The sequence below is a fragment of the Hypanus sabinus genome, chromosome 21 (assembly GCF_030144855.1).
Source record: "Hypanus sabinus isolate sHypSab1 chromosome 21, sHypSab1.hap1, whole genome shotgun sequence".
In the NCBI taxonomy this organism is placed as follows: domain Eukaryota; kingdom Metazoa; phylum Chordata; class Chondrichthyes; order Myliobatiformes; family Dasyatidae; genus Hypanus; species Hypanus sabinus.
The window spans coordinates 4,622,926-4,649,249 of NC_082726.1; the positions used below are offsets into that span (position 1 = coordinate 4,622,926).

Below are 26,324 nucleotides of genomic sequence, written 5' to 3' on the forward strand. Positions count from 1 at the left end.
TGCTGGATACCAAACATTACACTAATGCTCGCAATCAGACTAAAGCAATGCTTTTCTTCAATTAGCTTCCCTAGGGCAGGTATAACAGCTGAGATGCGTGTTATTGGGAACTGTACAATCTTCTGTCAAATACCTCCAGGGCAGAAGCGGCACAGTTTAGAACATAGGACAGCACAGGGCAGACCCTTCTGCCCACAAAATTATGCTGACCTTTTAACTTATTCTAAGATCAATCTAAGACTTCCTCCTACATAACCCTCCATTTCTCTATCATCCTTGTGCATATCTCTCTTAAAAGTGCCTAATTATATCTGCCTCAGCCACCAGCCCTTGAAGCACATTCCACACACCCACCACTCTCCATGTTAAAAACTACCTTTGACATTCCCTCCCACACTTTCCCCCATTCACCTTCAAGTTATGCCCTCACACGTTATGGAAAAAAGTCTCTGACTCTGCCTCTTATCAGCTTGACTCTCTCAAGTCACCTCACATCCTCCCTCGCTCCAAAGACAAAAGCCCTGGCTCACTCAACCATTCCTCATAAGACCTGTTCTCTAATCCCGGCAGCAATCCCGGTAAATCTCTCAGATTCAGTTTCATTTATTTATCGTATGCACCTTGAAGCTCATTTGTGTTAACCTAAGGGTGTGCTGGGGGTAAGCTGCACTTACTTTCTGTCTTAAATGGGCAGCCCCTTATTTATAAACAAATTCCCAATTGTGAGATTTTCTCACACCAGGCAACCTCCTCTCCACGTCCAACCTACCCAGGATATTTGTTCAAGTTGCCTCTCATTTTTCTCATCTCCAGCAAACCCAAGTCCAACGTGTCTAACACAAGATAACCCACCTGGGGTGAGGGAGGAGACTGGAAATGGAATCATTACTGTAACAAAGCCAGTGTCCACTCTGGCCTCTTAACTTTATCCTCAGTAGCCCATCCTCCTTCCCTTTCTCACATGGCCCACTCTGCTTTCCCAGCAGATTCCTTCTTCTCCAGCTGTTTACCTTTTCCACTTACCACCTCCCATATTCTTACTTCCTCACCTGTCATAGAAGCATAGAAACCCCACAGCACAATACAGGCCCTTTGGCCCACAAAGCTGTGCCGAACATGTCCCTACCTTAGAACTACCTAGGCTTACCCATAGCCATCTATTTTTCTAAGGTCCATGTAACCACCCAGGAGTCTCTTAAAATATCGTATTGTTTCCGCCTCCACCACTGCCGCCAGCAGCCCATTCCACGCACTCACCACTCTCTGCGTAAAAAGCTTACCCCTGACATCTCCTCCACCTTCCGGCTTCACCCCTGACCTTCTAGCTTGCCCTCCTTCCCCTCCCCCTCCTTCGTATTCTGGCTTTTTACCCCTTGCTTTCCAGTCCTGATGAAAGGTCTTGGTTCCAAATGTTGACTGCTCATGGACAGACCCACAGACTGGAAGCTCCTCTGGAACATCCAGATTGATACTGTGGTTACAAAGGCAACTCAGAGACTGGGAATCCCACTGTGAGTAACGCTGTGGGCTCACCCAGCTCCATCATGGGCACTAGCCTCCCAATAGCAAGGACATCTTCAAAAGATGTCTCAAAAGGATGCCGTCTATTACTCTGGATCTTGCCTACCTGCCCCCCCCCCCACAACATCCAGGACAAGGATTCTTGTCATTACTACCTTCAGGGAGGAGGTATAGGAGCCTGAAGATGCAAGCTCTATGTATTAAGAACAGCTTCTTCCACTCCACAATCAAATTTCTTAATGGACAATGAACACTTCACTATTTTGCTCTCCTTTTGCAATATTTATTTATATTTCTTATAATTCATAGTATACTTTTATAGTATTTTTCTTATCATAATTCAGTACACTTTTGTATTACACGGTAATGCTGCAGCAGAACAAGCTTCACAATCTACACTCAGAGGCCGTTTTATTCGGTACACCTGCTCATTAATGCAACTATCTAATCAGCCAATCATGTGGCGGCAACTCAATGTATAAAACCATGCAAACATGGTCAAGAGTTTTTCAGACCAAACATCAGAATGGAGAAAAATGTGATCTCATAACTTTGAGCATGCAATGATTGTTGGTGCCAGACGGGGTGGTTTGAGTATCGCAGAAACTGTTGATCTCCTGGTATTTACACACACAACAGTCTCTAGAGTTTACAGAGAATAGTGTGAAAATCAAAAAAACATCCAGCGAGCATCAGTTTTGTGGGCAAAAATGCCTTGTTAATGAGAAAGGTCAGGGAGAATGGCTAAACTGAAAGGAAGGCGACAGTAACTCAAATAACCACACATTACAACAACAATCTGCAGAAGAGCATCTGGGAATGCACAACACATGGAACCTTGAAGTGGTTGGGCTGCAGCATCAGAAGGCCACTAACATACACTCTGTGGCTATTTTATGAGGTATAGATACACCTAATAAAGTGGCCACTGAGTGTATGTTGTGACAATAAACCTGATTCTGAATCAAACCCCAAACTCTTCCAGTAGAACATAGAACATGGATACCTACAGAACATTACAGGCCCTTCGGCCCACAATATTGTGCTGACCATGTTACCTACTCTAGAAACTGCACATACTTCCCTACCAACTAGCCCTCTATCTTTCTAAGCTCCATTTACCTATCAAACAATCTTTTTAAAGACCCTAATATATCTGCCTCTACCACCGTCGCTGACAGTGCATTACACACACCCACCAATCAGTGGTGAAAAACTTACCTCTGACATTCCCCTTGTACCTTAAAACTATGCCTCCTTGTGTTAGCCTTTTCAGCTCTAGAGAAAAGCCTCGGGCTATCCACATGATCAAGGCCTCTCATCATCTTATACACCTCTATCAGGTCATCCCCAGTCCTCTGTCACTCCAAGGAGAAAAGGTCAAGTTCACTCAACCTATTCTCTCAAGGCACACCCTCCAATCCAGGCAACATCCTCGTAAATCTCCTCTGAACTCTCTCTATTGCATCCACATCCTTTCTGCAGTGAGGGGACCACAACTGAACGGTATCCTAAATGGGCTCCAACCAAGGTCTTATATAACTGTAACATTACCTCTTGAACTCTGTCCCACAGTTATGAAGGTCAACACACCATAGGCCTTCCTAACATCACTGTCATCCTGCGGAGCAGCTTTGAGTGTCCTATGGACATAGACCCTCCCTACTGTCAGGAGTCTTAACATTAATATTATATTCTGTCTTCAAATTTGACCTACTGAAATGAACCACTTCACACTTATCTGGGTTGATCTCCATATGCCACTTCCCAGCCCAGTTCTGCACCCTATCACTGTCCTGCTGTAATCTCTGACAGCCCTCCAGACTATTCACGACACCCCCAGCTTTTGTGTCAACAGCAAACTTACTAACTCACCCTTCCACTTCTTCATCCAAGTCATTTATAAAAATCTCAAAGAGGAGGGGTCCCAGAACAGATCCCTGCAGAACACCACTGGTCACCGACCTCTGTGCAGAATATGACAACCTTTTGCCTCCTGTGGGCAAGCCAGTTCTGGATCCACAAAGAAAAGTTGCCTTGGATCCCATGCTTCATTACTTTCTGAAGGAGACTTGCATGGGGAACCTTATCAAATGCTTTTCTAAAATCCATATACACTACATCCACTGCTCTACCTTCATCAACATGTTTTGTTACATCCTTAAAGAATTCAGTTAGTTTTGTAAGGCATGACCTGTCTTTAACAAAGCCATACTGACTATCCCTAATCAGATTATGTCTCTCCAAATTATCATAAATCCTGTCTCTCAGAATCTACTCCAACAACTTGCCCACCACTGAAGTCAGACTCAGTCTGGGCTATAATTTCCTGGGTTATCTCTAATCCCTTTCTTGAATAAGGGAACAATGTTTGCAACCTTCTAATCTTCTGATACTTTTCCTGTCTCTATTGATGATGCAAAGATCATCGCCAGAGGCTCAGCGATTTCCTCCATTTCTTCCCATGGTAGCCTGGGGTGTATCTTGTCTGGTCCCGGTGACTTCTCTAACTTAATATTTCTCAAAATCTCCAGCACATCCTCTTTCTTAATGTCTACACACTCGAGCACTTCAGTTTGCTGTAAGTCATCCACATAATTGCCAACGTCCTTTTCCCTAGTGAATACTGAAGCAAAGTACTCATTAAGTACCTCAGCTACCTCCTCTGGCTCAGATTGGTCCTATTCTCACTCGGCACATCCTTTTGCTCTTCACATACTTGTAGAATACGTTGGGGCTTTCCTTAATCCTGCTTGCCAAAGCCTTCTCATGGCCCCTTCTAGATCTTCTAATTCCATCCTTGAGCTCCTTCCTGGCACCCTTGCAATTTTCCAGAGCTCTAACAGTGTCTACTTTCTTCAGCTTTTCATAAGCTTTTTTTTTCTTCTTACATCCCTTTTACCCTACCAACTTTTCCCTGCCTCAATGGAACATACTTATGCTGAACATTTGCTGAACAAATATCCCCTGAACATTTGCCACATTTCTGCCGTGCATTTCCCTGAGAGCATCTGCTCCCAATTTATGCTCCCAAGTTCCTGCCTAATAGCATCATATTTCTCCTTAACCCAATTAAAGGTTTTCCCAAATTGTCTCCTCCTATCCCCCTCCATCACCATGGTAAACGAGATAGAGTTGCGATCACTACCTCCAAAATGCTCTCCCGCTGAAAGATCTGACACCTGACCAGGTTCAGGTCCCAATACCAGATCAAGTACAGCCTCTCCTCAAGTTGGTTTACCTACATATTGCAGCAGGAAACATTCCTAAACGTACCTAAATAACTCCACCCCATCTAAACCCCTTGCTCTAAGGAGATGCCAGTCAATATTAAGAAAGTTAAAATCACCTGTCACAGCAACCCTATTATTATTGTACCATTCCAGAATCTGCCTCCCTACCTGTTCTTTGATGTTTCTGTTACTATTTTCGTGGGAGGTTTTTAAAAAATACTCAGTAGAGTTATTGCCCCCTTCCTTTTTCTGACTTCCACCCACAGTAGATAATGCCTCCATGACTTCCTCCTTTTTTGCAGCCGTGATACTATCCCTAATTAGTAATGCCGCTCCCCCACTTCTTTCGCCTCCCTCCCTGTCCTTTCTGAAACATCTAAAGCCCAGCACATTCAGCAGACATTCCTGCCCCTGAGACATCCAAGTCTCTGTAATGGCCACAACATCATAGTTCCATGTACTGATCCATGCTTCATCAGCTTGCTTATGACACTCCTTGCATTAAAATAGACAGATCCCAAACCATTAGGCTGAGCGCATCTTTCCTCTATCATCTGCTTATCCTTCCTCATAAACTGCCTACAAGCTGTCTCTACTTGTGCACCAACCACCCCACCCTCTACTTCTTCACTTCTACAAGAAAGAGTCGGATTGGACCCCACTTGCCTGGGTGAGTACAGCTCGCCCTTCCCTGGACGTTGACAGATGGATCTTGTGAACCAAGGCACCAAGACTGAACATCAGAATGTTCCTGGGCTTTGACAGCCAATCCTTGTCTCATCGCCCACATGACCAATCACAATCCACAATACATCTGAGCTCCATTCAATTGCAGAAGATGTCCCATAGAACATAGCTCACTGCATAAGTGACATGACCTATTTCTGCCTCTGTACCTCTAGCTTCTATTTCTAGCTTTCACAGTAACACAGTAGAATCAATGAAAGACTGCAACCAACAGGATGGACAAACATCCAATACGCAAAAGAAAATGAACAGCGCAAATAACAAAAATCAACATAATAACAACAACAACAACAACAACAACAACAACAACAACAACAATAATAATAATAATAATAATAATAATAATAATAATAATAAATAAGCAATAAATATTGAGAACATGAGATGGACAGTCCTTGAAAGTGAGTCCATAGGTTGTGGGAGTTCAGTGATGGGGCGAGTGAAGTTATCTCCACTGGTTCAGGAGCCTGATGGTTGAGATGTAGCAGCTGCTCCTGAACCTGGTGCTGTGGCTCCTGAGATTCCTGTAGCACCCTCCTGATGGCAGCAGTGAGAGAGAGCGTGACTTGGGTGGTGGAGGTCCTTGTTGATGGATGCTGCTTTCCTGCGGTGTCGTTCTGTGTAGATGTGCTCAATGAATTCTTGATGCTGATCCTAAATCCTGCAAGTCCCTGTCCGTAAGAACGGCTGGCCTTCCGTGATGGTAGGCTGGAGACTGGCACAGACTGGAATGATGCATGGTGCGAGGAAATCGCTTTACTCCTGTCTGGGAGTCGTTTATGCATTCCCCCAGTTACGGGTTCTGCTTCCTCTGGGTGCTCTGGTTTCGTCCCACGTGCTGCCCCCACAATATCCTCACTGACTTGATTTGATGTAAATGATGCATTTCACGACACATTTCACGGTTTGGCAAAGATTATTTTATTCCACGAATGCTCCAGTCTGTGACTCAGGAGTTATTTAGTTGGTTTATTTATTGTGATACAGTGTGGAGCATCTATTTATGTATCTGTCTATTATTGCAATACAGTGTGGAACAGGCCTTCGGGTCTTCAATCTGCACCACCCAGCAAGTCCCAATTTAACCCTCGCCAAACCACAGGACAACTTACGATAACTAATTAACCCACTGCTTTGTCTTTGGACTGTGGGAGGAAACCCATGTGGTCACAGGGAGAAGGTACAAACTCCTTACAGACGGTGGTGGGAGTTGAACCTGGGTTGCTGACACAGTACAGTGTTGTGCTTCTGTGCCTCGCCCCACCTCCCAAGAGCACAATTCATCAGCAACGTCAAGGGCAGAGGGAATGCCTCTCTCACATCTGGTGATGTTGGTTAAGCAAAGAAAGGAGAAAGGCAAAGTCCACCTCCTCCCACAGTGGGGCACCCCCTCACACTCTGGAGTGGGGCTACGGAGGCACCCCCTCACACTCTGGAGTGGGGCTACGGAGGCACTCACTCACACTCTGGAGTGGGGTTACAGAGGCACCCCCTCACACTCTGGAGTGGGGTTACAGAGGCACTCCCTCACACTCTGGAGTGGGGTTACAGAGGCACCCCCTCACACTCTGGAGTGGGGCTACGGAGGGACACACCCTACAACTCTGGAGTGGGGCTACGGAGGGACACCTCCTCACACTCTGGAGTGGGGTTACAGAGGCACTCCCTCACACTCTGGAGTGGAGTTACAGAGGCACCCCCTCACACTCTGGAGTGGGGTTACAGAGGCACCCCCTCACACTCTGGAGTGGAGTTACAGAGGCACCCCCTCACACTCTGGAGTGGGGTTACTGAGGCACTCCCTCACACTCTGGAGTGGGGCTACAGAGGCACCCCCTCACACTCTGGAGTGGGGCTACGGAGGCACCCCCTCACACTCTGGAGTGGGGTTACAGAGGCACCCCCTCACACTCTGGAGTGGGGCTATGGAGGCACTCCCTCACACTCTGGAGTGGGGTTACAGAGGCACCCCCTCCCACTCTGGAGTGGGGCTACGGAGGCACCCCCTCACACTCTGGAGTGGGGCTACGGAGGCACCCCCTCCCACTCTGGAGTGGGGTTACAGAGGCACTCCCTCACACTCTGGAGTGGGGCTACGGAGGCACCCCCTCACACTCTGGAGTGGGGTTACAGAGGCACCCCCTCACACTCTGGAGTGGGGCTACGGAGGCACTCCCTCACACTCTGGAGTGGGGTTACAGAGGCACTCCCTCACACTCTGGAGTGGGGTTACAGAGGCACTCCCTCACACTCTGGAGTAGGGTTACAGAGGCACCCCCTCACACTCTGGAGTGGGGTTACAGAGGCACTCCCTCACACTCTGGAGTGGGGCTACGGAGGCACTCCCTCACACTCTGGAGTGGGGCTACGGAGGCACTCCCTCACACTCTGGAGTGGGGTTACAGAGGCACCCCCTCACACTCTGGAGTGGGGTTACAGAGGCACCCCCTCACACTCTGGAGTGGGGCTATGGAGGCACTCCCTCACACTCTGGAGTGGGGCTATGGAGGCACCCCCTCACACTCTGGAGTGGGGTTACAGAGGCACTCCCTCACACTCTGGAGTGGGGCTACGGAGGGACACCTCCTCACACTCTGGAGTGGGATTACAGAGGCACTCCCTCACACTCTGGAGTGGGGTTACAGAGGCACTCCCTCACACTCTGGAGTGGAGTTACAGAGGCACCCCCTCACACTCTGGAGTGGGGTTACAGAGGCACTCCCTCACACTCTGGAGTGGAATTACAGAGGCACCCCCTCACACTCTGGAGTGGAGTTACAGAGGCACCCCCTCACACTCTGGAGTGGGGTTACAGAGGCACTCCCTCACACTCTGGAGTGGAGTTACAGAGGCACCCCCTCACACTCTGGAGTGGGGTTACAGAGGCACCCCCTCACACTCTGGAGTGGGGCTACGGAGGCACCCCCTCCCACTCTGGAGTGGGGTTACAGAGGCACCCCCTCACACTCTGGAGTGGGGCTACGGAGGGACACCCCCTCCCACTCTGGAGTGGGGCTACGGAGGGACCCCCTCACACTCTGGAGTGGGGTTACAGAGGCACTCCCTCACACTCTGGAGTGGGGCTACGGAGGCACTCCCTCACACTCTGGAGTAGGGTTACAGAGGCACCCCCTCCCACTCTGGAGTGGGGCTACGGAGGCACCCCCTCACACTCTGGAGTGGGACTACGGAGGCACCCCCTCCCACTCTGGAGTGGGGTTACAGAGGCACTCCCTCACACTCTGGAGTGGGGCTACGGAGGCACCCCCTCACACTCTGGAGTGGGGTTACAGAGGCACCCCCTCACACTCTGGAGTGGGGCTACGGAGGCACTCCCTCACACTCTGGAGTGGGGTTACAGAGGCACCCCCTCACACTCTGGAGTGGGGTTACAGAGGCACTCCCTCACACTCTGGAGTGGGGTTACAGAGACACCCCCTCACACTCTGGAGTGGGGTTACAGAGGCACCCCCTCACACTCTGGAGTGGGGCTACGGAGGCACCCCCTCCCACTCTGGAGTGGGGTTACAGAGGCACCCCCTCACACTCTGGAGTGGGGCTACGGAGGGACACCCCCTCCCACTCTGGAGTGGGGCTACGGAGGGACCCCCTCACACTCTGGAGTGGGGTTACAGAGGCACTCCCTCACACTCTGGAGTGGGGCTACGGAGGCACTCCCTCACACTCTGGAGTGGGGTTACAGAGGCACCCCCTCCCACTCTGGAGTGGGGCTACGGAGGCACCCCCTCACACTCTGGAGTGGGACTACGGAGGCACCCCCTCCCACTCTGGAGTGGGGTTACAGAGGCACTCCCTCACACTCTGGAGTGGGGTTACAGAGGCACCCCCTCACACTCTGGAGTGGGGTTACAGAGGCACTCCCTCACACTCTGGAGTGGGGTTACAGAGACACCCCCTCACACTCTGGAGTGGGGTTACAGAGGCACTCCCTCACACTCTGGAGTGGGGCTACGGAGGCACTCCCTCACACTCTGGAGTGGGGTTACAGAGGCACCCCCTCACACTCTGGAGTGGGGCTCTGGAGGCACTCCCTCACACTCTGGAGTGGGGCTATGGAGGCACCCCCTCACACTCTGGAGTGGGGTTACAGAGGCACTCCCTCACACTCTGGAGTGGGGCTACGGAGGGACACCTCCTCACACTCTGGAGTGGGATTACAGAGGCACTCCCTCACACTCAGGAGTGGGGTTACAGAGGCACTCCCTCACACTCTGGAGTGGGGCTACGGAGGGACACCTCCTCACACTCTGGAGTGGGATTACAGAGGCACTCCCTCACACTCAGGAGTGGGGTTACAGAGGCACTCCCTCACACTCTGGAGTGGAATTACAGAGGCACCCTCTCACACTCTGGAGTGGGGTTACAGAGGCACTCCCTCACACTCTGGAGTGGGGCTACGGAGGGACACCTCCTCCTACAGTGAAGCAGTCTCTCACACTCAGGGGAGCAGCTTAGAACCCACAGCCTGTGGATTGGAAATGATGAGTTACTGCACTGTCAGAGAATTTAATAGGCGATACCTTCAAATTCCTGCAAAGTGGAATATTTATTGTTGTTCTATTTTTATGCACTTCATATGAAAGGATGTAAGTAGAGAGATGCATAGCACAAGAGCATATTCCATTACAGAGACAGTGTTCAAAAGGGTTGCCAGGTCCACTATTTTCTAGTTGACTGATAATTATTCTTGGATAGGAGAAGGGAGATTCCTGTAATTTCCGATGAGATCATGAAATGCTCCTTCATTATTCTGGGTCAGTGCCTCCAATGGGCCCAGATCTCATTCCAGAATTTCGGCTGGGAGTCTCCAGCCTGTCCAGTGCTCTGGGTGTGCTGCATTGTGGCAGGAACCAGAGTTCAGATGAGATATTAGACCTGGACTGCCTACCAGCCCTTCTGGCTGCAAAGATACCAAGGTTATTATAAACGCAGGAGACTCTGCAGAGCAACCCTCACACATGGATGCTGGAGGAACCTGGCAGGTCAGTCAGCACCAATGAAAATGGCGTTTTGGGCCGAGACCCTTCATCAGCACTGGAAAGGAAAGGGCAAGAAGACAGGATTAGAAGATGAGGGAGGGGAAAGGTAAGCGCGTGCGTGAAGAGGAGATTGAAGCGAGAAGATAGGAAGTGAGAGGCAGAAGAGGTAAGTGGCTGAAAAAGGAATCTGATGGGGGAGAAGAGTGGACCATGGGAGGAAGGGATGGAGGAAGGGCACCTGTGGAAGGTGAAAGGCAATAAGGCAAGGAGAAGAAATAAGAAAGGAGCCTGAATGGGGAATTGAGAAGGGGAAGGGGTAAAATTTCCAGAGGTTATGGAAATCTGTGTTCATGCCATTAGTTTGTTGCCAGTCCTGATGAAGGGTCTCGACCCAAAACCTCGACTGTACTCCTTTCCATAGATGCTGCCTGGCCAGCTGAGTTCCTCCAACATTTTGTGTGTGTTGTTTGGATTTCTAGCATCTGCAGATTTTCTCTTGTTAGATGGGAGTCTTGGTTGTTTTGTATTAATTGGGCTAAAAGGCCTGTTTCTGTACTGTGTGACAATAACAAATTACTGCACGTCTTTCAGAGACCACATTTACAGAGGGAACTTTCTACAAACACTATTGAATGGAGGGGTGACTGCACAAGATTGGAAAAGCTGCAGACAATCGCAAACTTTGCCAGTTCCGTCATGGGTACTAGCCACCCCAACAGCGAGGGCATCTTCAAAAAGCGATACCTCAAGAAGGCAGCATCCATCATTAAGGACCCCCGTCCCCCAGGACATGCCCTCTTCTCATTGCTACCATCGAGGAGAAGGTACAGGAGCCTGAAAACGCACACTCGGCATTTTCACAATACTGTAGTTTCTTCTCCTCTGCCATCAGATTTATGAATGGACAATGAACCGATGTACACTACCCCACGACTTCATTTGTTCCCATTTTGCACTACCTAACTATGCATTTTTTAGTGTAAGTTATAGATTTTTAATTGCAACATAATGCGGCAGCAAAACAACAAATTTCGTGACAAATGCCAGTGATATTAAACCCGATTCTGATGCTGAACACCTTGTGGACAACTGGCCCTGCTGACACCTGTACCTGTTTACTATGTGTCTGTTCACCTGCACACATAACCTACTCCCACCCACGTGAGAACAGCTTTGTTCATGGATTCAGTCTGTTCCTAAGCCCCACCCCAGACAGAGCTCAGGCAGGCAAGTGGTAGGTGTACACAGAGCGCCGTCGCAGGAAAGCAGCGCGTGTCATCAGAATCACATGGTGTCTCTTCTTGCTGCTGCCATTGAGAAGGAGGTACAGGAACTCAGATCCCACACCTCCAGGTTCAGGAGCAGTAATTACCCCTCAAACATCAAGCTCTTGAACCAGAGGGGATAATTTCCCTCACCCCATCACTGAACTGCTCCCACAATCTATGGAATCACTCTTCATCTGATGTTCTCAATATTTATTTATTGATTGTTTCCCTTCTGCATTTGCTCAGTTTGTTGTCCTTTTCACAGCAGTTGCCCGTCCATCCTGTTGGCCGTGCTCTTTCATTCATTCTATTAGCGGTTTACTGAGTATGGCCGCAAGAAAATGAATCTTGGGTTGTATACGGTGACATACAGCATATATACTTTGATGATAAATTTACTTTGAATTTAACTTTCTTTTAATTTAGGTTTTACTCAAAGATACTGCTTGGAATCGACCCTTTAGGTCCACTGAGCTGTGCCACCAACAACCCCAATTTAACTCTAGCTGAATCACGAGACGATTTACGATACCAATTAACCTACTAACAGGTGCATCTTTGGAGTGTGGGTGGAAACTGTACATTCCATGGGCGGGACCTTATAGTGGACCCCAGGACTGAACTCTGAACTCCGATGCCCCAAGCTGTAATGGAATCACACTAACCACTACATTACGCTGCTGTCACTGTTGTGAAGACTCTGCCCCAGTCCCCTGCACCCTAGACACTCCTCCTTCTTACTGCCTCTCCCTCTATTAAGCAGAGAACAATACAGCACTGGGCAGACTATTCACGAGCTTAGGGGGCTGGGACTTGGAGAATCATAACTAGAGAGAGGGTCACGGCTCAGATTTGGAAAAATAAAGGCAACTTCAGGACACGTTAAAGCATTTTAGAGTCAATGGAGTCAGTCTTAATGTAGTTGGTGATGTTGGATATGGGGGTTAGAATTGTGCACAATAAGATCCCAAAATCGCAAACTACGACATTAAAATGTACATGATCTGAGGAATTACAGAGATAGGCTATAAGTACAGAAGCAAGGACATTGTGTTGAACCTCAGAACACACTGGTTTTACTATAACTCTTCATATGTTAACCCTTTCATTCCTGGAATCATCCTTGTGAACCTCACCAATGCCATCACAGCCTTTCTTACTTATGGGGGACGCCAGTATACGCACAGTAAGAAACCACTAGTGAAGCTGTTTGCTTTTTATTCAGAGTTGTTGGTAGTGGGATAAGCTTTGCTCATTCATTTTTACATGGCATAGGACCAGAGGGAGAGAGAGAGAGGACTGTGCCAGTTACAGCTCTGCAGTGAGGGGGACTTCCCTCGAAAGACTGTTCTCTTTGGGTCCACCAGATGAGGAGCAAAAGAAGAAATTTGCAGAGACCCAATTAGCAGATAGGAAGCAGAAGGATGGGCAGAATGGCCTGTAGTGACCAGGTGACTCAGGTGTATTGAATCTCCCCGATAGGGAGAAAGCTCAGCTTAGTGCCTCCTCCAGGACAGAATTCTTCAGTGCTGCTGCCGGATTCTGGAGTGGGGCTGATTCCGGAGCCAATGGAATCCAGGCGTTAATGGCCCCACAACCCCCTCAGCCACAGGCGAGCTAGAGAGGACTAGAACATAAGTGTAACGCTGAGGCATGGCCAGACCACACTTGGAGTATTGTGAGCCCCTTATCAAAGAATAGATAGGTTGGTATTAGAGAGAATCCAGAGCAGATTCACAAGAGAGATCCCAGGAAGAAAAGGGTTAATGTATGAGGAGTGTTTGATGGCTCAGGGTCTGCACTTGCTGGAATTTAGAAGAATGAGGGAAGATTACACTGAAATCTATTGAATATTGAAAAGCCTAGACGGAGTGGACGTGGAGAGGACGTTTCCTACAGTGGATGAGTCCAGGACCAGAGGGCTCAGTCTGAGAACAGAACATGCCCCTTTGGAACAGAGATGGAGGTGATCTTCAGCCTGAAGGTGGTGAATCTGTGGAACTCATTGCCATTGGCAGCTGTGGAGGCCAAATTATTGGGTATGTTTAAATCGGAGGTTGATGGCTTCTTGATTAGTAAGGGTGTCAAAGGTTACGGGGAGAAGTCTGGAGAATGGGGTTGAGACAGATAACAAATCAGCCTTGATTGTACAGTAGACATGATAGGCCAAATGGCCCAACTCTGACTTACGGCCACTCCATGGGTTGGCTTGGCTACTAAACCAGCAGCAGAACAGATTCCAGGCCCCAGGACCTAAAACCTCAGCTGTCCATTCTCCCTCCCCCCCCCCATCCCCACAGATGCTGCCTGACCATCGAGTCCCCAGCAGTGTCATCCCTGACCAAACCACCCAGGCTGGCAAAGACAGGCCTCAGCTGCCTCTGCTCCCACCAGCCTTCCTGGGGGGGGGGGGGACACAGGGTAACAATTTGTGTCTCTTAGAGGCAGAGCAGCACCCTCCTCCTTCTTTCACAGAGTAACGTGGACTGTTTGCCCCACTCCTGTCAGAGAGGATGGTACATAGCATCCACACTCAAAACACAGTGACTTTCCCCAAGCAGGAAGGCTGATCAGAGCCTGCAACACGAAGCCACTTTCTCATTTCCCTTCAAATGCCTTATGTCTCACCTGTTATTGATCTATGTATATAAGCTATCTCATATATTTGTACCTGGTGTAACTTGTTATTATTGTGAACTTTATTGTACATTATTGAGATTTCTTTGTGCTGTATTGGATCCGGGGTAGCAATGATTTTGTTCTCGTTTACGCCAGTATGCTGGAAATGGCATTAACCAATCCTGAATTTTGAATATTGAACGATCTTTAACAAGGGACAGCCAGCAGCTCAGGCAACCGGACAACGTCTCAGATCGAGAACTGTATTCTGACAGAAGGTCACCGTCCCGACCCGGTTTCTCTGCCCACGGACGTTGCCCGACCGGAGGGGTATCTCCAGTCCTTTTGTTTGACATTCTGCTCCGTGGATCAAATCCCGCCATCAGCAGAGATCTCCCCCCCCCCCCCGCCGCCTACCCCCAATCCAGATCAAGCCTCCCCTCCCCGCCTAACCCTCGTATCGCGGTTCCTGGTGTACACCATAACCCAGCGCCTCCCCCGCGATAAATACCCCGCCGCAGCCGGCCCAACCTTTCAACAGCTCGGCGCTGTTGGAGCTGCAGTGATGGAGGGCTGTGGGAACTGCTAGTTTTCTTTTATAAAGAAATAGATTTGACTGAAGTATGTGTTGCCGGTGAGATTTCCCACGACAGGACGAGCTGCTGCCCCGCCGACAGCACTCAATGTCAAATTGGTCCCTTAGTCTGTTTAGAAGCTCAGTACTGGTGCAGCATGGACCGGCGGACCTTTGTCTCCGGGCCGTGCTTCACCCTCCTCCCCCCCCCCCCCCCCGGGGTCATTCCCCCGCGCCGGGGCAAAGTTACCCGGACCCTCTGTTTCTCCTGTTGTTACCCAGAGCAGGAGGCCCGGGGAACGGGCACACCTCGCAATAACGCCGCAGTCCTGAATCCCACAGAATCAGATTACAGTTAGACCAGTAGGTACAAGCTGATTTGCGTCTGTCTCCCTGTCGGTCCGTTCCCCAACTACATAACTGGGTTGAGCACGCAGGCTGCAACACACACACACACACACACACACACACACACACACACACACACACACACACACACACACACACACACACACACACAGATCTTCACCCACGCACGCTCACACCCTCACAGACCCGCTCTCTCTGTTCGCACACACACACACACACTCGTACAGATAAACACACCCTCAGAACCGCTCTCTCCACACACACACCCACACAGCCCCACAAGGACCCTCACCTTCCCAGATGCCCGTCACTTACCCCGGTTGCTCGGACGTTCTCCAGGACGCTGTAACTCCAACATAACCCTGCGGAGCCGGGGAGCGGGGCTGGGGAAAGGGCGCCTCTGCCTTCCCGGGACTGCTGAGCTCCGGGAGGCTTCACTGGTTCGGCCGCCGCCGCCGCGCGTTCTCCGCTCCGTTCAGACAGAGAGGCTCCTTCCACGGGCACCCGGTGCCCGCGTCCCCGCCGGCGGTCGGCTCACTCTCATCCCCGCAGCCCGTGGCATTGCCAGACGGTGCCGAGCGACCGGTCTCTCGCCGCTCCTGCGCGCACTGGGTAACGCGAGGGATCCGCAGTAACTCAGTCCGCGCAGTTTGCCTCCTCTGCTCCGGAGGCAGGGAGAAAAGAAGGGAGGGGTGTTTAAATATATTTTTTCCCAGTTCACACCCTCCTGCGGTAACGCTGTTGCCCTCTGCCCGTCCGTGGCAGGGGGGGATCCCACACAAATACCCTCTCTGGCTGCGCTCAGCCCACACGCCTGTGTCGCGGCTCCGGCGCTGCCGTGAGCTCGACCGTCCGCCCGCCCGCCGTAAGCCTGCCCGCCAAGGCGAGGCTGGACACCGGTCACCCCGCAAGCCTCTGTGCCGGGAGCCGGTCCAATCGTCGGCCCGCCCCTTACCCCACTCGCCTTCACTGGGGGATCAACTGGCGCCCGGGTGCCTGCCCATTTCCTGACCAGTCCACGTCCACCCCAAACCCCGCAGCAGACCGTTACTGTCACTCCGGTATCACGCTGGAGCTCGGCGTGAGGGTCCGCTCTCGGTCAGTAAGCGCGTCAAAGGTCACGGGGAGAGTGGGGTTGAGAGGGCTAATAAATCAGCCATGATGGAGTAGTGGAGCAGACTCGATGGGCCAAATGGTCTAATTCTGCTCCGTGTCCTATAGGCTCCAAAAGGTTGCCCCTGTTTTATGCCCCTGACACCTACCATTAACGGAAGGGGCCGCGGGTTGACTCCAGGTTGGGACCCCTGGTCTATATCAATGCAGGAAACAGGGAGGGGACTGGGAGTTGGGAGCCTTTAGTCTTTCCACACTTGTCTGTCAGGAAATGTAGAGGAGGCTTGACCCAAAACCAGAGCAGCAGAGCCAACTCAGCAGTGAGTGATAACTTTAGTACTAGACCACAAGATGACAAGCCACGGGGGACACAATACAAGAGAGAAGAGAAACTAAGCACAACAGAGAACAAGGTATGAGGCTGGCGGGTTGAATGGACTGCGGATGAGAATGTGGGTTAAATAGGCTGAGCAGGAGGTGAACCCTGTTAGCTGGGTCTGTGGTGCCTGTGTGTGCAGGCTGGGCAGTGTCAGCTGGATACGTGCCCAACACAGAATTGAATGGTCAGATGGGGAGAAGAGTAATTCACTGATTGGTTTGACTGGATGCTGGGAGTCCAGTGGCCAGAGGACAGGCTCTCAGGGTGGACAGGGGTTGGTCTGGTATCAATGGCATCCGGGATAGGGCAGCTCAGAGTTGGTCAGTCACCATTGATTCTGACTGGCTGCATCACTGGTATGGGGGTGGGTGCTAAGGCACAGGATTGAAAGAAGCTGCAGAAAATCATGAAATTAGTCAGCTCCATCTTGGATACTAGTCTCAGCAGTATCCAGGACATCTTCTAGGAGTGGCACCTCAGAAAGGCAGCGTTCATTATGAAGGACTTCCACACCCAGGGCATGCCCTTCTCTCCCTGGCACCATCGGGTAGGAGGTACAGAAGCCTGAAGGCACACTCTCAGCGATTCAGGAACAACTTCTTCCCCTCTGCCATCCGATTCCTAAATGGACATTGAAGCTTTGGACACTACATCACACTTCTTTATCTATGATTTCTATTTTTGCACTATTATTAATTTAACTATTTAATATACTTTCTATAATTTATTGATTTATTTTTAACTTTCTGTATTATCATGTATTGCGTTGAACTGCTGCTACTAAGTTAACAAATTTCATGACACATGCCGGTGATCATAAACCAGATTCTGACTCCAGTGGCACCAAATCTCGGTCATTATTGCAACAGTCTCCAGATGTCCATGGACCTCCTGCCATTGGACCAAGGCCTGGCTGTGTGGAAAACAGCACCCCGACCCCAGCTGATGCCTCTGATGCAGCCGGGTACATCTCAGGCCATCTTACAGACGCAGGTAACATTTGAAGTAGAAGTCACTGTAGGAGGCACGCCAGCCAGTTTGTACACAACAAGATCTCACAGCTGGCACCTTTCAGCAAGACACTGGAGAGTGCAGATACCAACATCTGGAGCAAAAAAAACCAAACTGCTGTTGGAATTGAGTGGGTTGAGCAACGTCTGTGGAGGGAGACGGACATTTGACTTTTCAGGTCAAGACTATCACATGGACTCACGCTGAAGCATCTCAATCTGTCCATTTCTCTCTCCAGGTGCTGCCTGAGCTGTGAGTTCCTTCTGCAGTCTGGTTTCTGTCTTCTTTCAGATGTCACATTCAGGATCACATCTACTACAAAACATACAGTGTCATTTGCATTAACAACCCACATCTTGAGGATGTGCTGGGGGAAGCCCACAAATGTCGCCACACAGTATGTCCACAGTGTTCAGCAGAACAACAAAAACAACAACAAAACAACAGCAAAGCAGGTCCCTTTATGCCATCGTATACACACCACATACACACATACAGACACCCACACACACACACACACACAGAAACAGATACAGAAACACACACACACACACACTCGCAAACAGACACACACATGCACACACAGAAACACACACTCACAGACACACAAACAGAAACACACACTCACACACACAGACACACATGCACACACAGAAACACTCACTCACAGACACACACACAGAAACACACACTCACACACAGACACACACACACACAGAAACACATACTCTCTCTCTCTCTCTCTCTCACACACACACACACACACTCACAAACAGACACACACGCACAGAAAAACACACTCACACACATGCACACACAGAAACACACACTCACAGACACACAAACAGAAACACACACTCACACACACAGACACACACGCACACACAGAAACACTCACTCACAGACACACACACAGACACACACACACAGAAACACATACTCTCTCTCTCTCTCTCTCACACACACAGACACACATACTCTCTCTCTCTCTCACACACACACACACATACTCTCTCTCTCTCTCTCTCACACACACACACACACACACAGAGAAACACACACAGAAACACACTCACACACACACAAACACGCACACACAGAAACACATACTCTCTCTCTCACACACACACACACTCACTTCTAACTTCAGCAAAGGCTGCCTCCAGGCCTCTAACCTACGACCCTTAGCTCTAGACTCTTCGAGTCGCCGACACTGGGCTCCAACATCTATATCAGATGTAGCAGGTGGACGGTCGAGTTCCCAGTCAGATGGGTCTTGAATACTTTTTATTTTTTATTTGGAGACACAAGGGTCAAACAGACTCTTCCGGCCCATCAAGCTGCACCATCTGGACCCTAAACTAATCACAGGACGATTCACAATGACACAATAACCTTTTAACTGCTGCATCTTTGGACTGTGGTAGGAAACCGGAGCACCCGGAGGAAAGCCACACATTCCACGAGGATGATGTATTAACAATGTATGGATAACGCTGGGACTGAACTCCGTTTTCCAATGCCCCAACATGTAATAGCATCATTATAACGCTTAGCTACTGTGGCGCCTATTTGAATATACCGGAGCAATATTAATTATCTTACAGTCTTGTTGGTAGTAGATGCTTGTGGGAGCCTATGTAGAACATAGAAAGTAGATCAGAACATGGAACGCAGAACAGAACATAGAATGTAGAACAGAACATAGAACATGGAACAGAACATAGAACAGAACATAAGACATAGAACAGAACATAGGACTGAGGACAGAACATAGAATGTAGAACAGAACATAGGACATAGAACAGAACATAGAACGTAGAACAGAACATAGGACATAGAACAGAACATAGGACATAGAACAGAACATAAGACATAGGACAGAACATAAGACATAGAACAGAACAGAAGGTAGAACAGAACATAGAACATAGAACAGAACACAGAATGTAGAACAGAACATAGAATGTAGAACATAATATAGAATGTAGAACATAAGACATAGAACAGAACATAGGACATTGAATAGAACATAGAACGTAGAACAGAACATAGAATGTAGAACAGAACATAGAAGGTAGAACAGAACATAGAACATAGAACAGAACACAGAATGTAGAACAGAACATAGAATGTAGAACATAATATAGAATGTAGAACATAAGACATAGAACAGACCACAGGACATTGAATAGAACATAGAACATAGAACAGAACATAGAACGAAGAACAGAACATAGAATGCAGAACAGAACATAAGAGATAGGACAGAACATAGAATGTAGAACATAACATAGGACGTAGGACAAAACATAGAACGTAGAACAGAACATAAGACATAGGATATAGAACAGAACACAGAATGTAGATCAGAACATAAGACATAGGACAGAACATAAGATATAGAACAGAACATAGAACATAGAATGTAGAACAGAACATAGAACATAGAACAGAACATAGGACATGGAACAGAACATAGGACATAGAACAGAAGATAGAACGTAGAACAAAACATAGGACATAGAACAGAACATAAGACATAGAACAGAACAAAGAACATAGAATGTAGAACAGAACATAGAATGTAGAGCAGTACATAGAACGTAGAACAGAATATAGGACATAGAACAGAACATAGAATGTAGAACAGAACATAGAACAGAACATAGGACATTGAATAGAACATAGAACATAGAACGTAGAACAAAACATAGAATGTAGAACATAAGACATAGAACAGAACATAGGACATTGAATAGAACATAGAACGTAGAACAGAACACAGAACGAAGAACAGAACATAGAACGCAGAACAGAACATAAGACATAGGACGTAGAACAGAACACAGAACGTAGATCAGAAAATAAGACATAGAACAGAACATAAGATATAGAACAGAACATAGAACATAGAACGTAGAACAGAACATAGAATGTAGAACAGAACATAGAACGTAGAATGTAGAACAGAACATAGAATGTAGAACATAAGACACAGAACAGAACATAGGACATTGAATAGAAAATAGAACATAGAATGTAGAACGTAGAACAGAACATAAAACATGGAACAGAACTTAGAACATGGAATGTAGAACCAAACATAGAACATAGAACAGAACATAGAACAGAACACAGTATGCAGAACAGAACATAGAAAGTAGAACATAACATAGAACGTAGAACAGAACACAGAATGTAGAACAGAACATAGAAAGTAGAACATAACATAGAACGTAGAACAGAACACAGAATGTAGAACAGCACATAGGACATACAACAGAACATAGGACTACATCAGAACAAAGAACATAGAACATATAATGTAGAACATAAGACATAGAACAGAACATAGGACATTGAATAGAACATAAGACATAGGACCGGACATAAGACATAGAACAGAAGATAGAACGTAGAACGGAACATAAGATATAGAACAGAACATAGAACATAGAACGTAGAACAGAACATAGAATGTAGAACAGAACATAGAACGTAGAATGTAGAACAGAACATAGAATGTAGAACATAAGACACAGAACAGAACATAGGACATTGAATAGAAAATAGAACATAGAATGTAGAACGTAGAACAGAACATAAAACATAGAACAGAACTTAGAACATGGAATGTAGAACCAAACATAGAACATAGAACAGAACATAGAACAGTACATAGAACAGAACATAGAACAGTACATAGAACATAGGACATAGAACAGAATATATGACATAGAACAGAACATAAGACATAGGATAGAACATAGAACAGAACATAGGACATTGAATAGAACATAGAACGTAGAACAGAACATAGAATGTAGAACATAAGACATAGAACAGAACATAGGACATTGAATAGAACATAGAATGTAGAACAGAACATAGAACGTAGAACATAACATAGCACATAGAACAGAACACAGAATGTAGAACAGAACATAGGACATACAACAGAACATAGAACGTAGAACTGAACAGAACGTACAACGTAGAACAGAACTTAGAATGTAGAACATAAGACACAGAACAGAACATAGGACATTGAATAGAAAATAGAACATAGAATGTAGAACGTAGAACAGAACATAAAACATAGAACAGAACTTAGAACATGGAATGTAGAACCAAACATAGAACATAGAACAGAACATAGAACAGTACATAGAACAGAACATAGAACAGTACATAGAACATAGAACATAGAACAGAATATATGACATAGAACAGAACATAAGACATAGGATAGAACATAGAACAGAACATAGGACATTGAATAGAACATAGAACGTAGAACAGAACATAGAACGTAGAACAGAACATAGAACGTAGAACAGAACATAGAATGTAGAACATAAGACATAGAACAGACCACAGGACATTGAATAGAACATAGAACATAGAACATAGAACAGAACATAGAACGAAGAACAGAACATAGAATGCAGAACAGAACATAAGAGATAGGACAGAACATAGAATGTAGAACATAACATAGGACGTAGGACAAAACATAGAACGTAGAACAGAACATAAGACATAGGATATAGAACAGAACACAGAATGTAGATCAGAACATAAGACATAGGACAGAACATAAGATATAGAACAGAACATAGAACATAGAATGTAGAACAGAACATAGAACATAGAACAGAACATAGGACATGGAACAGAACATAGGACATAGAACAGAAGATAGAACGTAGAACAAAACATAGGACATAGAACAGAACATAAGACATAGAACAGAACAAAGAACATAGAATGTAGAACAGAACATAGAATGTAGAGCAGAACATAGAACGTAGAACAGAACATAGGACATAGAACAGAACATAGAATGTAGAACAGAACATAGAACAGAACATAGGACATTGAATAGAACATAGAACATAGAACGTAGAACAAAACATAGAATGTAGAATATAAGACATAGAACAGAACATAGGACATTGAATAGAACATAGAACATAGAACGTAGAACAGAACATAGAACGTAGAAAATAACATAGAATGTAGAACAGAACATAGAACGCAGAACAGAACATAAGACATAGGACGTAGAACAGAACACAGAACGTAGATCAGAAAATAAGACATAGAACAGAACATCGGACATAGAACAGAACATAGAACATAGAACAGAACATAGAATGTAGAACAGAACATAGAACATATCACAGAACATAGAACAGAACACAGTATGCACAACAGAACATAGAAAGTAGAACATAACATAGAACGTAGAACAGAACACAGAATGTAGAACAGCACATAGGACATACAACAGAACATAGGACTACATCAGAACAAAGAACATAGAACATATAATGTAGACCATAAGACATAGAACAGAACATAGGACATTGAATAGAACATAGAACATAGAACGTAGAACAGAACATAGGACATAGAACAGAACATAAGACATAGAACAGGACATAAGACATAGGACCGGACATAAGACATAGAACAGAAGATAGAACGTAGAACAGAACATAAGATATAGAACAGAACATAGAACATAGAACGTAGAACAGAACATAGAATGTAGAACAGAACATAGAACGTAGAATGTAGAACAGAACATAGAATGTAGAACATAAGACACAGAACAGAACATAGGACATTGAATAGAAAATAGAACATAGAATGTAGAACGTAGAACAGAACATAAAACATAGAACAGAACTTAGAACATGGAATGTAGAACCAAACATAGAACATAGAACAGAACATAGAACAGTACATAGAACAGAACATAGAACAGTACATAGAACATAGGACATAGAACAGAATATATGACATAGAACAGAACATAAGACATAGGATAGAACATAGAACAGAACATAGGACATTGAATAGAACATAGAACGTAGAACAGAACATAGAATGTAGAACATAAGACATAGAACAGAACATAGGACATTGAATAGAACATAGAATGTAGAACAGAACATAGAACGTAGAACATAACATAGCACATAGAACAGAACACAGAATGTAGAACAGAACATAGGACATACAACAGAACATAGAACGTAGAACTGAACAGAACGTACAACGTAGAACAGAACTTAGAATGTAGAACATAAGACACAGAACAGAACATAGGACATTGAATAGAAAATAGAACATAGAATGTAGAACGTAGAACAGAACATAAAACATAGAACAGAACTTAGAACATGGAATGTAGAACCAAACATAGAACATAGAACAGAACATAGAACAGTACATAGAACAGAACATAGAACAGTACATAGAACATAGAACATAGAACAGAATATATGACATAGAACAGAACATAAGACATAGGATAGAACATAGAACAGAACATAGGACATTGAATAGAACATAGAACGTAGAACAGAACATAGAACGTAGAACAGAACATAGAACGTAGAACAGAACATAGAATGTAGAACATAAGACATAGAACAGACCACAGGACATTGAATAGAACATAGAACATAGAACATAGAACAGAACATAGAACGAAGAACAGAACATAGAATGCAGAACAGAACATAAGAGATAGGACAGAACATAGAATGTAGAACATAACATAGGACGTAGGACAAAACATAGAACGTAGAACAGAACATAAGACATAGGATATAGAACAGAACACAGAATGTAGATCAGAACATAAGACATAGGACAGAACATAAGATATAGAACAGAACATAGAACATAGAATGTAGAACAGAACATAGAACATAGAACAGAACATAGGACATGGAACAGAACATAGGACATAGAACAGAAGATAGAACGTAGAACAAAACATAGGACATAGAACAGAACATAAGACATAGAACAGAACAAAGAACATAGAATGTAGAACAGAACATAGAATGTAGAGCAGAACATAGAACGTAGAACAGAACATAGGACATAGAACAGAACATAGAATGTAGAACAGAACATAGAACAGAACATAGGACATTGAATAGAACATAGAACATAGAACGTAGAACAAAACATAGAATGTAGAATATAAGACATAGAACAGAACATAGGACATTGAATAGAACATAGAACATAGAACGTAGAACAGAACATAGAACGTAGAAAATAACATAGAATGTAGAACAGAACATAGAACGCAGAACAGAACATAAGACATAGGACGTAGAACAGAACACAGAACGTAGATCAGAAAATAAGACATAGAACAGAACATCGGACATAGAACAGAACATAGAACATAGAACAGAACATAGAACGTAGAACAGAACATTGAACATAGAACAGAACATAGAACATAGGACATAGAACAGAACATAGGACATAGAACAGAATATAAGACATAGGACATAGAACAGAACATAGAACATAGAATGTAGAACATAAGACATAGAACAGAATATAGGACATTGAATAGGACGTAGAACATAGAACGTAGAACAGAACATAGGACATTGAATAGAACATAGAACATAAAACGTAGAACAGAACATAGAACGTAGAACATAACATAGAACTTAGAACATAACATAGAATGTAGAACATAAGACATACAACAGAACATAGGACATTGAATAGAAAATAGAACATAGAACAGAACATACAACATAGAACAGAACATAGGACATTGAATAGAACATAGAACATAGAACGTAGAACAGAACATAGAACGTAGAACATAACATAGAACGTAGAACAGAACATAGAACGTAGAACATAACATAGAACGTAGAACAGAACATAGAACGTAGAACATAACATAGAACGTAGAACATAACATAGAACGTAGAACAGAACATAGAACGTAGAACATAACATAGAACGTAGAACAGAACATAGAACGTAGAACATAACATAGAACGTAGAACAGAACATAGAACGTAGAACATAACATAGAACGTAGAACAGAACATAGAATGTAGAACATGACATAGAACAGAACATAGGACATTGAATAGAACATAGAACATATAACATTGAACAGAACATAGAACAGAGAACAGAACATAGAATATAGAACATAGAACATAGAACAGAACATAGGACATAGAACAGAACATAAGACAAAGGACAGAACACAGAATGTAGAACAGAACATAGGACATAGAACAGAACATAGAACATATAACATTGAACAGAACATAGAACATAGAACAGAACATAGAACATAGAACAGAACATAGAACATAGAACATAGAACAGAACATAGGACATAGAACAGAACATAAGACATAGGACAGAACATAAGACATAGAACAGAACATAGAATGTAGAACAGAACATAGAATGTAGAACAGAACATAGAAATTTGAACATAACATAGAACATAGAACAGAACAAAGAATGTAGAACAGAACATAAGACATAGAACAGAACATAGAATGTAGAACAGAACATAGAATGTAGAACAGAACATAGAACATAGAACAGAACATAGAACTTAGAACATAGAACAGAACATAGAACATAGGACATAGAACAGAACGTAGGACATAGAACAGAACATAA

General features: G+C 45.6%; 1 protein-coding gene across 1 annotated transcript in view; it reads right to left on the bottom strand.

Annotated features, from left to right (window-relative positions):
* Positions 1–16,201, bottom strand: part of LOC132379186 (leucine-rich repeat and immunoglobulin-like domain-containing nogo receptor-interacting protein 1) — a 569,173-nt gene extending 552,972 nt beyond the window's left edge. The window contains exon 1 of the mRNA XM_059946860.1: positions 15,647–16,201. The gene's annotated coding sequence lies outside the window, so the exon portion shown is untranslated. The remainder of the gene's footprint in view (positions 1–15,646) is intronic.
* Positions 16,202–26,324: the final 10,123 nt, after the last annotated feature.